The 13,998-nt window shown below is 41.0% G+C and overlaps 1 long non-coding RNA gene across 2 annotated transcripts; it reads left to right on the top strand.

The window, feature by feature from the left end:
• The first annotated feature begins 505 nt into the window (after positions 1-505).
• On the top strand, positions 506-1,993 carry LOC131238587 (uncharacterized). 2 transcript variants are annotated; one of them, XR_009167951.1, is made up of 2 exons: positions 506-1,618; positions 1,759-1,993. It is a non-coding gene; the product is annotated as an uncharacterized LOC131238587 (long non-coding RNA). The 2 variants fall into 2 exon arrangements; XR_009167952.1 differs by having other exon boundaries at positions 1,755-1,993.
• The last annotated feature ends 12,005 nt before the right edge of the window (positions 1,994-13,998 follow it).

The following is a 13,998-nucleotide window of genomic DNA, read 5'->3' as shown; positions in this document are numbered from 1 at the left end:
CAATTTCCTTTTGAGAGGGCTCTGCTTCACAAACTGTGTTTTACAATAGTAACTTAATACAATGTTCTCATGGTTATATCTCGAGAAAAGCTCATTTCTTGGAAATGCTAACCTTTTTCTATTGGTTTTCTTTACTTTCAGCATCTCCACCAGGCATCAAGGTAGCATTTGCATTAGAGTGTTGTGGAACAAAACATGCCTTGTTAGATAACCTAATCTCTTATGCATTTGCATTACTTTCCAGATAACCTAATCTCTTATGCATCTGCATTATAGTGATGTGGAATAAAACATGCATTAGGTAAATAACTTGGCATTTCACAGTGATTGATCAATTCTAAATTGTTTGGAATCTTATATGATTTGTGATATTTGGGATATTTTGATAAACATGATGCATAGGTGCAATATATGCCTTCTGTTAATGGTTGGAGCAATCAATAGTTGTGAAGCTAGTTCCATTACATTAACTAGAATTCTTTGCTTACTTTACTCCTATTTTTAGGAAATGGTGAAGGGTAGTTCCATTACATCCACCAGCCAGCTTGTTGAAAAAAATAAACGGCTATTTAAATCAAATTTATTTTTCTTTAAGAACTATTATTGCTCTTTATGTTCAATTTTTGTTTTCTCGTGACACTTCTTTGCAGGTTCATCAATATAATTTTTGCTCAAATTATAGAAACCACACTAATGATAATTTTTGTTTTTTTTTTTTTTTTTGTCCTTTAAATTATAGAAACCATACTAATGATGATTTCCAACTTCATGCATATGCCACTTTTGGGATTTGAAAGTTTAATAACTGGGGAACTCATAGTGGAGCCCCATGGGGTTCCTTCTCTTCTTTCTAAGTCATCAATATTGTTTTATTTCCTATGGTGTGGCCTACCTAGTTTTTGGAATACTGCACTTTTTAGGTAGTTCTTTCATCTTGACAAGGAACATTAGAAGAATGGTTTTAATGTAATCTACAGGTTTGTGGGAGATACATGTGCATTGACAACTAATATTTTAATGGGGTGGATCTTATGAAAGTTCCACCCAAGGGGCTCTCAGTTTGTTAGCCTGGTTCTTTTTGGATAATGGGAGATATGTGTACATTGACAACTAATATTTTAATGTAATCTATAGGTTTATGGCTAATGATGGGAAGATGAAGCTGAAGGTAATGCTTCTAACCCATTCCTCTTCAGAAATACATTCTAGAAAACTTCAGAACTTTGGTCTGATTTCTATTCTTGATTATACCTACAGTGTCATTCCAAATCAGCCTGGAAAGTAAGTCCAATTATACCTACAATGCCATTCCAAATATCTTTTTACAATGTACATGATGCATTTCTCATAAGAATCTAGAGTATTACGTTTTGGATTTTGAACATTCCTCAGCAGAAATTTTTAGCATCTCTACCTTTTGCTAGTTCTATATGCATTACAAGTTTCAGTTAAGATGATTGCCGGAGTTTCCTTGTTGAACTACCATAGGTGTTCTTATGTTGTTATAGATTTCACAGGAGACACATTTTCGCACCTAGCAAGTGAACAAGTTTGCCTCGCTTGGTCTAAAACGACCTCCCCTCGGGTCAAGAGTGCATCGAGCATATCCAAAAACCAGGTGAGTCAACTAACAACAGTCCCCCATATGTATGTTCAATTGTCACAAAATTTTTCACATTGTTTTGATAGTTGATTGTTGTTCTTTCAATCTATTCACATGTTTTTGTTCTTATTTTTTACTTGTTACTTGTTAGTTAGGTACATAAAAGGCCATCACATTGTGGAGCTTTTCATCTGCTTAACGGACTTTCATTGAATTGTATTTTTATTTTAAAGTCTTCCATTGTAGATTTTAGTTTTTACTTTCAGGTTTGCAAGTCAGATAAATAATGTTTCAAATTACATCATGGTTGTTTTTACTATCTTTTGATTCTTAAATGAATATGGCTTAAATATATTTTATTTTATTTTATACAGCAGGTTTTTTTTTTTTCTTTAAAATCGTTTCGAAATAAGAAAAAAATACCGTTCTCAAATATGACTGTTGGCACTAGAACGGTTTAAAACCGTTCCTAAAATTTCGTTTCAAAAAATTAAAATGATACCCAAAACGGTTATGAACCGTTCCTAATTTTCTATGATGCCTCATTTAGGAACGGTTTAAAACCGTTCCTAAATGACGATTTTGGTCTAATGATATTCTTCTCCTTTAGTGGCTTATTGCCCACTGTGTTTAAATCATATTCCAAATGTAGTAAATCATGCTTGCTATGTGGAGGGCATGCTTGGAGGGAGAAAAGCTTAATGGGTTTAATGCATTGGCTAGAGAATGAGGAGGGTCACATGCATTTGTTGTTGGTGATGTGGTGAAAGGAGAGAGTCAATAGAGGATGTAGTAGAAGATGATGTGTGAATGAAAGGGGAAAGAGTTAGTGGAGGATGTAGGAGTAGGCTTTGGGCTTTGGTAGCTCATGAGCTTGGCGAAGTTAAAGGCCCATCTATAAAGGTAAAGATGTATAAGTGGTGAACTAAAAGTTGGGTAAGGTGTAAAGTGAAGTCAGCACCTCCCTTGATGGTCAACATTTCCTGAAAAAGGTCTTTGGTGTGTGCATGTGTATGTGGTACAAGCACGCTCACTCATGTGGGTTTGCACATGTGTGGGGTTGTGCAGGTGTGGGAGTACAGTCGCATTGCAGGTATGGAAATGTGCATACAAGGGAACAGATGCACACATGCAATTATACGGCCACATATGCACAAGAAGTTGGGATGCATGCACCAAAGTGCGGTTGCACATGGATAGGTAGGTGAGGCGCACACACGAGAAGTACGATTGCATGCTCACGGGAAGTCAGGGTAGGCTTAGAAAATCTAGGATATTGGGATGTTACATTTGATATATATGCTCTAGCTTGAGGGAGAGCGTTAAAGGGCATAGAGGCTCAAATTTGCACAATTGCAAGGTTTTGGTAGCTTAGATGCACCCGATCTGTTATTATAGAAACAAAGATTTGTTGCAATGAAAAAAATTGGGGATTTCCAAAACAAATGGAGGTCATCAAAATACTGAACTCACTGGATATCTCAATAGTGCTCTGATATCATAAAGAATTATGAAGATTCAGTAATAAGAGAGGAAAAAGGAGAGGCATTCACACACTCAATCATGTAAACCCACTTACTACAATGGTTTTATTTGCAAGATTTACAGTGAGTATAAGAGGGCGTAGTGTAAGGAGAAGGAGAAGTAGAGAACGATAATGGGATTTTAAAAGTTTCCTTCTCTTCTCACGTGACTTCCTCCATGTGTGTCTCACCAACATGTATGGTGACTTGATGTCGTTCCTCATCACATCGCCCCCAAACAATTTCACAAATTCAATGGTTTTAAGGGTTAAATTAAGATTTTAAGTTGTTATTTTTAGGAACTTTTGTTTTCTCATTTTTTAAAGCTTTAAGCATCCGTTTGTGATCTAAGGTCCGTACTTTGATTACGGATAATTATGTAAAAGTTTCAAATGTCTATGTATATTTTTACAAGTATTAGTAACTTTTATTATTTCAGGAAGTTTCTTATTGTGAGGTAGAGGTGTCTAGGACCTCTTTTCCTTATATAAAACCATCAAATAGTAAGCAGTTTAATTAATAATATCTCTTTTATTTGTTATTTAGAGATGTCCCTCTCCTTATAGACTTTAAGGGCCATTTTTAAGAAGAAATATTGACATTTTATTCAACGCACGACTACACTATTCGATGGTAGAACGAAGACTTTCCTATCATGGCTTCCAAGAGTAGATCGGGTGGTGACAATTCTTAAAAGTTGTTTCGGCGAATTACGCATAATTTGAGGCGAAGTTCAAGGCCTTCTAAGGGAAAAATGAATAATGCATGAACAAGATGCATGTAACCATTGCTTGATTGATTGGGCCCATGAAGCATCTTCATAACCAATGTAAAGAACTATTCATCACCATCAAAAGTGCTCATGGCTGGTTAGTTCGTGGTACAACAGATCTGTTATCCATGCCACTCCATGATAACAGGTGAGGTGGATGATGTAAGACCCTAACCCAAGTGTGCACACCGTTTCTTTAGGTCTCGCGGTCCTACCGGTCGAATCTTGACGACCAGCGACCTACGGATAGTGTTTGCAGTCATCCTCAAGTCCAGTCACGTCAACCCGACTCGAATTGACCCGAAAGCTATGCCATTGCGTCCACATCTGTGCCATGATTCCAACGTCGCATCCCATGTGTGAATCCGACGTGTACATCACAAGTTATGGGCCATGCTTGATATGGACCATTGATGTGTGATTGGTGGACCCCACCATGGACATGCATGTTTTCCCATGTGGTGATGTCATGCCTATGCTTAGGATTTCTAGAAAGCCTATAAGCCTATAGCTAGAGCCTAGACACTATGTAAGCTTTGGTTGTATCTCCCTAACCCAATGATTTCATTTCTCTAATCTAGGTAGCCTCTTTTAGAGAGACCGTGATTGCCTCTAGTTACATCTTCCCAAGCTATTCTTTTCTCTCCCATTTCTCTCTCTTTCCTTCTCTCCCTTGCTAGAGAACCCCAAACTGTCCCCACCCTATCATTTTCTCTAGCCCCTTCTCCCTCTAATCCCCTCTAATCCAACCTTCTCTAGCTCATCTTCACCTTAGAAACCTCTTCCTTAGAGCTTGTGGATCATGGTGGTGTAGATTTGGAGATAGATCATTGAGGTGGGTGTGCATGTAGTTACAAATTCTGATTTCTTTAATTTCTTAGTTGTTTTTCCCATTTCTTACATGTTGGAGCTTGTAGGGCCCATCAAATGATGGTGGTGGCTCCTGTGACTCCATGGATGTGGCTCATAGCTCATCTTTTGTGCATGCATGTTCCATGTAAGGGGTCATTCTCCATGGACACCTACATGGTCTTTCTTTCTTTGATCAAGGATCCTTGGGTCATGTAGGCCCTTGATGCTTGGTGGAGATTGCATCTCCACCATAGATCTTATGTAGAAAGTCCTATGATCATGTAGATCCTTGTAATCTTGCAATATTGGATGTGTATGGTTGTGTGATGAAGGGAAGGGCCTCGATGTGGCGGAGCTCCTTCCCTTGTGGCAAAATATTATTAATTTTTTTTGTTTATATCTTTGATCTTAATGTATGTGGCCCACCTTGTGGCTCAGAACCATTCGGACCGTCCAAGGCCAGTGGACGTCCATGACAGTCCACTCCATGGACGTGGGGCCCTAAATGCACCCAAAAGGGCACATGCAAATGGTATTTCGTGATGGGAAAGGTCTGGATGTTTGTGGGGCCCACTGGGGTGGTCCATATCAAACATTTTATGGGATGAATCCCCCTTTTAAATGGTGATTACATTTATTTATTTTCAGTTATATGTTGTTGTCTAGAAACTGTCTGGACAGATTTTGGGTCATCTTGAGCCCAGATTCTTGGACATTTGGTGGGGTGTTTAGTCCCATGTGATAGGTTATTCTTGATGGTGTGGACCCCACCTACATGCATGCAAATTTTCAGCTTCAATTGACCTCATTTGGGCATCCAAAAGAGTGGACCAAGATGGTTGGACTGCCATATTTTTTGCTGTGCAGTCTAGCATTATAGTCTGATAAAAACCATAATTCATAAATATTTCTAATATAGATGGGCCACTTTTCTGGACTCCATCTTATTGTATACATATAGAAGGACCTTGGCCCCTAAATTTATAGAATTTTAGTAGCCCTGGACCCACTCCAATGGAGTGCCCAAATTGAGGACAACAACATATATGTAGCAAAATTTTCTTCCCACTGTCCTCTTGTTATTGTAGAAATCTTTAGGCCCTAGTCCACTGGACTTAGTGTATGATTTTTTGGGGCCCACCTTTGATATTATAGAGGGCCATTGGCCCATGATTGTGGGGCCATTGAGCTGGACCAGCACCCCTACTGGACGTCCAGCTAGGCTGACGTCTAGCAGGGCTGGCTGTCCAGCGTGCAGGCCCACCATGGGTATGTGTTTCACCCAGCCGTCCCTTCATTGGGTGACCCACATAGGAAGGGTCCACCCTAGGTGGACGTTCCTTGTGGGGCCCACCTTAAGACGTGTGAAGCCCACCTTGTTGCATGTATATGGGCCAGGCTGTCCAGGCCCTTGGGGTGCTTATTACTTCTGGGCTGTTGCTGGACTTTCAGTTCACCAGTAGGCCCACTTGAATTGTGTGCCAAATTTCATTCTCCCATCTAGTGGGCCCCCTTATGAATAATAATGGCCCTTATGGGATTAATTCCCACATGATTTGACAAGTTTTTGGACTTCAGCAGGCCCAGGATATTGGGTGAGCTAAAAGTCTAGCAAGGGCCCTAAATAAACATTCTTATTGCTGAACTTTTTATTGGATGTGGGGCTCACCATATTGAGGAATTTAGGTATTTGCTGCTCCCTTATATTTTAGAATATTCTTGGGCTTAATTAATGCATTTTTAGGTCACTATTGATGATCACTTGTGGACCTAAATATAGACCAGATTTTTGGGACTCCCAGCGAGCTTAAATTGGATTGGGACGTCCCAGCTTAGCCCAGCAATATGTATGGGCTGCTTCCACCATTTTGCTGGACTTGTGGGCAGAGGTGAGGGTGGAATTGGGCCCTTGAATGCCCACTTAAATTACCAGTTATTGGGATAATGTTGTGAAGCCTATTTCACCTAACTTAGACTTATTTTTGAGCCATGTATTTGTGTTCAAGGGCTTCTCACCAAGTCTAACTAAATGCATGGATTCTATGGCCATTGGGACTTGAGCCTTGGACCTTGATTTCCCTCTTTGGGCCCATGTTGTTGAAGGTAGTATTGGACCCTTTTTCTTATGCCTTTATGTGAGGTTTATGTATGTGGTTTGGAAGTGGGCATTGAGCCTTATAGCTATATGGATTATGGTTGGTTATACCTTTTGGGAAATGGTAGTTGAATGTCCCCATTATAGACCCCTCTAGGCCTGTTTGTATCTAAGTGTGGTTGAATGCCCACCTTAGACTCTTGCTAGGCCCATCTCTATATTATTTAGGATTGTAACTTGTATGCTTAGTCTCGTGGGCTACCCCAGGTAAATGGGCTCCCCACTAGAAGTTGTATTCCTTATAAGGAATTGGTTGAGTACCTAAACCCTTAATGATTAGATAGAGAAATCATCTTCATCTCATTGGCACCCCTACTCATCTTCAGCGCCCACACTACGTGAAAAATGGAAAAAAATGATGGATTTAGGGACAGTTCTGGACCGTCTCTAATATTTTAAACGGCCCTTAACCGTCCCTAATATTGTCTTAAAAATTTGAACGTCCACAAATCATTTAAGAAGGTCCAAGAATGTCTTAAATGTGGTCATCTAAGACGGTCAAAGATCGTCCGTATTAGAGATGGTCGACGACCGTCTTATATGTAGTCATCTGAGACAGTCATTGGCCGTCTTCATTAGAGACGGTCATTGGCCGTCTTTTACTTGTAATCTGAGATTGTCAAAGACCGCCTCTATTAGAGACGGTCCTTAGCCATCTTATAGCTCTGTCAAAGACTGTCTGTATTAGAGACAGTCACGGACCATCTCTATTAGAGACAGTCACAGACTGTCTCTATTAGAGACGGTCTTAAACCGTCTCTAATGCTCAGGTCAAAATTTAAAAAGCTTAAAAAAATTATGAATTTTGAAAAAAAAAAAATAGTTGAGAAGCTTAGAAAAATAATTAACAATGTTTAAGAAAAATTAAAATTTTGAAAAAAAAAAACAACTGATGATAATTTTGAAAGAAAAAAGATTTCGATAAGAAAAATGATATTTTGAAAAAGAAAATTTAAAAAATTAAATAAAATTGTGAAAAAATTGACAAATTATAAAAAAATATATATTTTAAAAAAGAAAACTAGATTTTGTATTTTAACAAGAAAAAATGAAAAGTTATATAACAAAAGTGAGATTAAAAAATGATATTTTGAAAAAGAAATAAAAAAATTAAACAAATTTGTGAAAAAAAATTGACAAATTGTAAAACAATATATATTTTAAAAAAGAAAACTAGATTTTGTATTTTGACAAGAAAAATTGAAAAGTTAGATAATAAAAGTGAGATTTTGATGATGTGTTGTATATCCTTGCCGCTCATATGTTTCTCCAACCTATTTTTGGGCCGGGTATAAAAAATTATGTAGATTTAAATCTTAAGTGGACCACACCACTGGAAAGAATGATAATATAGTACCTCGCCATTAAAAATTATAAAGAGCCCATCGTAAGGTTTTAGTAATGTTTATTTGCAATCCAACTTGTTAATAATGTAAAGAAGATCTAGATGAAGGTAAACGATAAAGATCAAATTGATCCAAAACTTTTGTGGCCTTCAAAAGGTTTTTAATGGTTATTCATCATTGTTTTGATTGGTATGGCCCACCTAAGATTATTGAGTTCTTATAATTTGAAATCACATCCTAAAATATGATAGAAAAATATATGGACGGTGTCGATATACATAAAATATATCAAGGTGGGCCCTACACAATTAGATTAACACCCATGAAGGAGTTACCTAAATAGTGAATTGGTACTATAAAGTCATCTCATGGGAATTAATTTCCATGAGGTTAATCTGTGTGGGCCCCACCATGATGTGTGTAGAACATCAACACCATACATTTGATATATCCCCTTTAAGTCTAAAAATCAGTCATATACGAAACTCAGGTGGGCCATAGCATCTAAAACTATGTGAAGACATCCCTAAAACATATAAAAGCATTTGGTAGGGCCCACATGAGTTTTGAATGTGTATGAAACTTGGTCTGACTCCTCATCCAAGTGGGACACACATAATGAATGGGCTGGATCTATGAACCACATCTAGGTGGGCCCAATAAATGATTATGAATGTTTTAATGGGAGGATAACCCTCTCAACTATAGTATGTGGCATGGCCCACCCAATTCATGGATTGACTTTATTTTTAAGGTCGTGGCCCACCATGGAATGGTGCATCTGACTGACGGGGTGTAACGACCTTGGAATTTTTGTGCTTATCTTTCCTTAAGTAGTTGTTTTGGGGTAATTAGTGCTTTACTCGATTGCTTGTGAAATTCGCATCAATCACTTTAAATTGTATCTGCATGGCTCTAAACGTGTAGATTAGTGAGCGCTACGTTACTCTGAAATCTGGGATCCATCGCTAAATCCAGTTGTTCTGGGGAATTTTTGGAAGATCTGGATCGGATCTGGACCGCGCGTCGAAAGTCCGATAGCGATGATCTTAGGCTGTTGCGGTCACCGAGTTGGGCTTGATCTTCACCTCGAAAATCAAGTCGATCTGATGTTCTGGGTCGATTTGATTGAGCTCGGAGTGAAGAGTGTGAGAACGGTTGGAATTTATTAAGCTTTTATTGAAATCTGAGTCGTGTCGCTTGCGCGACGATTTTAAGCATTCTGACCGTTGGATTCTGACCCAATTTCACCCTCTGATCAGGATGGTTGGCCCAGGCATATCCTAGTGCTTGTGGACCTGATCGAGTTTCCGTGACCGTTGAATTGAGTGTGGTCCGCCACGGCTGATCTGAAGAGCCGGTCGGTACGAAAACTCAGCCTGACCTAGATCCATGGTCAATGAGCTTAAGTCCGACCTTTCGTGGTTATAGGCCCACCAGAAGTGCTTCGTTGGATCGAGAAAGGCGTGCTTTGGTTATAACCTAAGTATACCTTGACCCTGGGGTTATTTCCATCATTTTAAGGCCTATATATAGTCCTTAAACCCTAGCTCTCATTTCCATACGAATTTTCTCTAACCCTAGCTTGGAAAGAGAGTGAAAAAGAGAGAGTTAGTGAGAGAGATTTGTTGGTGATTCATCTTGATTCTTCCTTGTTCTTCTTCACCTTTGAACCTTCACTTTGAATCGTTCTTCTGACGGTTCTGAGTTCCTTTGGGGTAAGTTAACCTAACCCTAACCTGTGTTAGAGCTTAGACTAGACTTGGTGTTGTTGTATATCATTTCTATCCTTATTTTAGGGTATTCTAGCGCCATTGACGAAGACAACTCGTCTAAATCAGCTCGGCGGTTCTTTCTTCGCTTAAGGTGCGGACTTTAAGTGTATAGGTTATGATTTTCAAGGCTTTCAATCCCAGTTAGTGATTTATTCTTGTTATGGATGAGATTTCACATGTCAAATGTTGTGTTTACATTGCTTTCCTGATATGCATGTGCTATCTTGAGATTTGTGTATTCTCGGTGTATTTATAAAGTACCGTATACATATATATTATGCACATATGTTTGCCATGATTAATTGTCATGTATGTATGCTAGGTACATGTATGGCAACTCCTTGATAAAAGGAATTGTCTAAGTGCATGTATTTTAACATGCGTCATGTATGTTGTTCCATGTATGCTAAGTGTTTGTAGAAATGCATGAATGATCTAAGTGTAACTTATTACACTTATTGCGGGCATTGAGAAGTGATTCTCAATACTCCTATTGATGCGCATGTTTTCCTTTAGGCAGTTACCTTTCAAGTTATTTAAATTCAAGCATCTCCTATGCTTACATTTATGTTAAGTTGATATTCTTCAGATGTGTATGTACCATGATTTGAGTTGTTGATCCATTACTGTTTTACATTCCATATGAATATCTGTAGTAGTGTAGGATGTTTGGGACTATGCCTTAGTCCAGGAGATCGGAAATTGACCCTATATTCGTGGTTGAGATTGCTTTCGCCACGTAGGACGTATTAGACGAACCCGAGCCGTATTAGAGTTGGCGGCAGTGGTTTGGCCACGCGGAGTGTTTGCGCACTCTATGTCGTTCAACTCAACGTGCGCTCGTGCTAGTCGAGTTCGTCAAGTAACCCGATTGTCCGATGTATGTTAACCATGTATGGACGCTACTGCTTGAATCTAGGGTACCGAACTTACCAGTGAAATCCTAATAACCATGGTACCTGATCCGCTAAGACTCATGAGCCGGACATGGTGGTATGGGACACCGTGGTCGAGCTGTCGGCCTACGCTGGGGTGACGAGCCTCCCCGTAGTGACCAGTGAGCAACTAAACTCGTGAGCCGATTATGGTGGTATGAGACACTATATTCGTGCTGTCGGCCTACATTGATTGGTGACGAGCCCTTTGTAGTGACCTCGAGCATACCTGGATACCGCAAGGAGGTGACGAGCCGATCTGTGGTAGTAAGGGCATGAAAGGCGTACATTGATTGGTGACGAGCCCTTTGCTACGACCTCAAATATAAAATCGTATGAGATGTCTAGGATTGACGACCCTAGTATGGATCATTGTTTAGATAGTGACATGAGGAAGGTATCTTAGCTTCCCAATCCTGTTGTGTGAAATGGACTAATAACAACTTGGTAATCATATCCATGCACCGCATTTGCATGTGCTTTGTAGATGTGGCGCACTTTGAGGCGATGTCATGCTAACATAAGATGAAGACGCTGAGGGTGTACGCGTAAGGGCACGCATCATATTGCATTCATACTTGCATTAACAAGAGTACTTAGGATTTAATTACTTATCCTGCTTTATCATTACTGTTTGATTGAACTGATAACATGTTAACCAGTGCCTTATTGTTCCACTGAGTTGATCACTCACTCCCACGCTTTGGGGCGGTGTTAAACACCCACCAGACTCTGTCTTAGGTTCTGATATTGCAGATGTGGATACGACTTCTGAGGCAGAGCGGGAACCGGATGACGACGAGGCCGCTTCTCCTATATGCGCTGTAGACGGGTTCTAGCGAGCCTCGGTCTGATGCGCGAGATTCCTAGGATATTTTTGGGGACTGAAATGATGTAATTTGATACTTATAATTTTGTTGAATAACACTTTTACACGATCTGGTTGTATATGTAATTCAGGGATTTACACTTGTACACTTTTTACTATAAGTCTTCCGCTTGCTTTATTCACTTGTCCCTGAATCATATCTGTGTTTTGGCTTAATCTATTCCATGTTTTATGCACTAATACAGTCAACATACATTCATCATTAAATATGTTGCATAAGTGATGTTTTGGAACTCGGGAGCTGAGTTATGCTCGACCCCCGAATTTCAGGGCGTTACAAGTTGGTATCAGAGCATGATCTGGATTAAACCGGACCTGGGTTATGGTCACACACCGCACGTTATCGCCACTTTAGTGTAATTGGGTGCGGGTCTATCATCGCTTTGTGTTTGTGCTCCGTAGCTTCTATCGGCGAAAGTTTCTTGGAAACCTTTGCCGAGATCGAGTCTGTACTTCTACCTGATCACACACAGCGATCCGAAACCTTTCCTAGACCCTCTATTAATGAGTGTAGGCGGTCTATCTTCCCTTTTTTTCATCTTAAATCTTCCAGAAATCGCTGTTTGAACCAGATTTCTGTCAGAATGGCCCGATAGGCCTCAAACTACGCAAGAGGCCATTTGGGGCATTTCCAGTGGGGTCCAGGGGGGGAACCACACCTTTTGGACCAAGGGGGACCAGGAGGGCCTCGCCAAATCGGCGAGGCATCGCCGATATGTCCAGAGACCGGCGATGTCATCGCCGGTTCGGCGAGGGATCGCCGGTCGCCGGGCCAGGCGGGCCGGGCCGACGCGGGCCGATCGTTCATGGGGCTTGTGTGGCCCACTCCTCCACGGTTTTCATTTTAAAACCCTTCCTTTTACCTATTTCCTTCACAAAACCCACCCCCAAGCTTTCCTTTTCTTCCAAAACCTCTCCAAACTCTTTCAAATCTCTCCCAAATCTTCATCTTCCTTCCATTTTCGTGCAAACCCATCACCCCATTCTCAAATCTTCCATTCCATTGCTGATTTCTTCTTTTTTTCCTTCTCATTTGAGCCCTTTCATTCCCTATTTGGCTAATAGTTGTGTGGAAGCTTCACCATCTTCCTATTTCTCTCTTTCTCTCATTTCTCATGGCCCTCTTTGAGATTGTGACGGCCATCTTTTCCATTTCTTCCCTTCTTTCCTTGATGGAGAAGAAGAGAGCGCCCGTGGATGAAGCCGGGCCAACCCGTGCACGGAGGCCGAGAGGTGCCGCCGCTTGCACGTCCGCCACGCGCGAGTTCCAGACGAAGCGGGACCTCGATCCTCTAGCTCCTGTCAGTAGGACCTTGTTGGCGGAATTGTCGCATGGAGTCTATGAGGGGCGTAGAGTCCCTTTTGAGGCTCATGTTGATCCGCGGCTCTTTGGTGAGTTCTTCTTGTTGGAGCGCCTAGAAGGGGCTGGTTGGGGTCCCTTGTTCGAAGGCGAGTATCGCGCGAATGCTAGCACTGTTCGGGCCTTCTATGCTAACATTCTGGAGCCTTCACTGGATCCTCTGCAGTTCACGATTCCCTGTGGTAGCGGTCGAGTTGGAATTGTCAATGTTGCTTTGATATCCCGACTCTTGAAGGTGCCACTTGGGGAAGTGCATGCCAGCGAGAAGAATGTGGACAATGTGCGCGAGAAGGATCGTCGCACCCGATTCTTGTGTGGTCGTCTGGTTGAATGGCAGCCGAATAGGAGTCTTCTGGCTTCTTTCATGACAGACGACTTCCGTTTGCTTCACCACATCTTTACTTTCAATGTATATCCAAGGTGGAGCAACCGCAGCGAGTGTACGCGCTTGATGGTAGATTTTCTATATCAGGTGGGGCAGGATGCAAAGTTGTGTGTGCCGACGTACGTCTTGCGTCAGATTATTCTCATCGCTCGTTCGAGTAGACGAACCGAGTCTCTTCCCTTTGACCGCCTTATTTGCAAGATCGCACATGAGTTCGGCTATAGGCTTGGAGCTGAGAAGCCGGTCCCTGTTCGCCATATCAACTTGAGGACCCTTAAGCTGATGGAGGTTGGTTCTGGTCGGCTTGCCTCAGAGGGTGAGGCCGGGTCTGAGAGTGGTGATGATGAGAGTTATGCTGAAGGCGGTGCGGAGTCTGGGGAAGAAGCAGAGCAAGACGAGGAAG

This window comes from Magnolia sinica, chromosome 3, assembly GCF_029962835.1.
Source record: "Magnolia sinica isolate HGM2019 chromosome 3, MsV1, whole genome shotgun sequence".
Lineage (NCBI taxonomy): Eukaryota > Viridiplantae > Streptophyta > Magnoliopsida > Magnoliales > Magnoliaceae > Magnolia > Magnolia sinica.
This window is presented reverse-complemented; position numbering and strand designations above follow the sequence as displayed.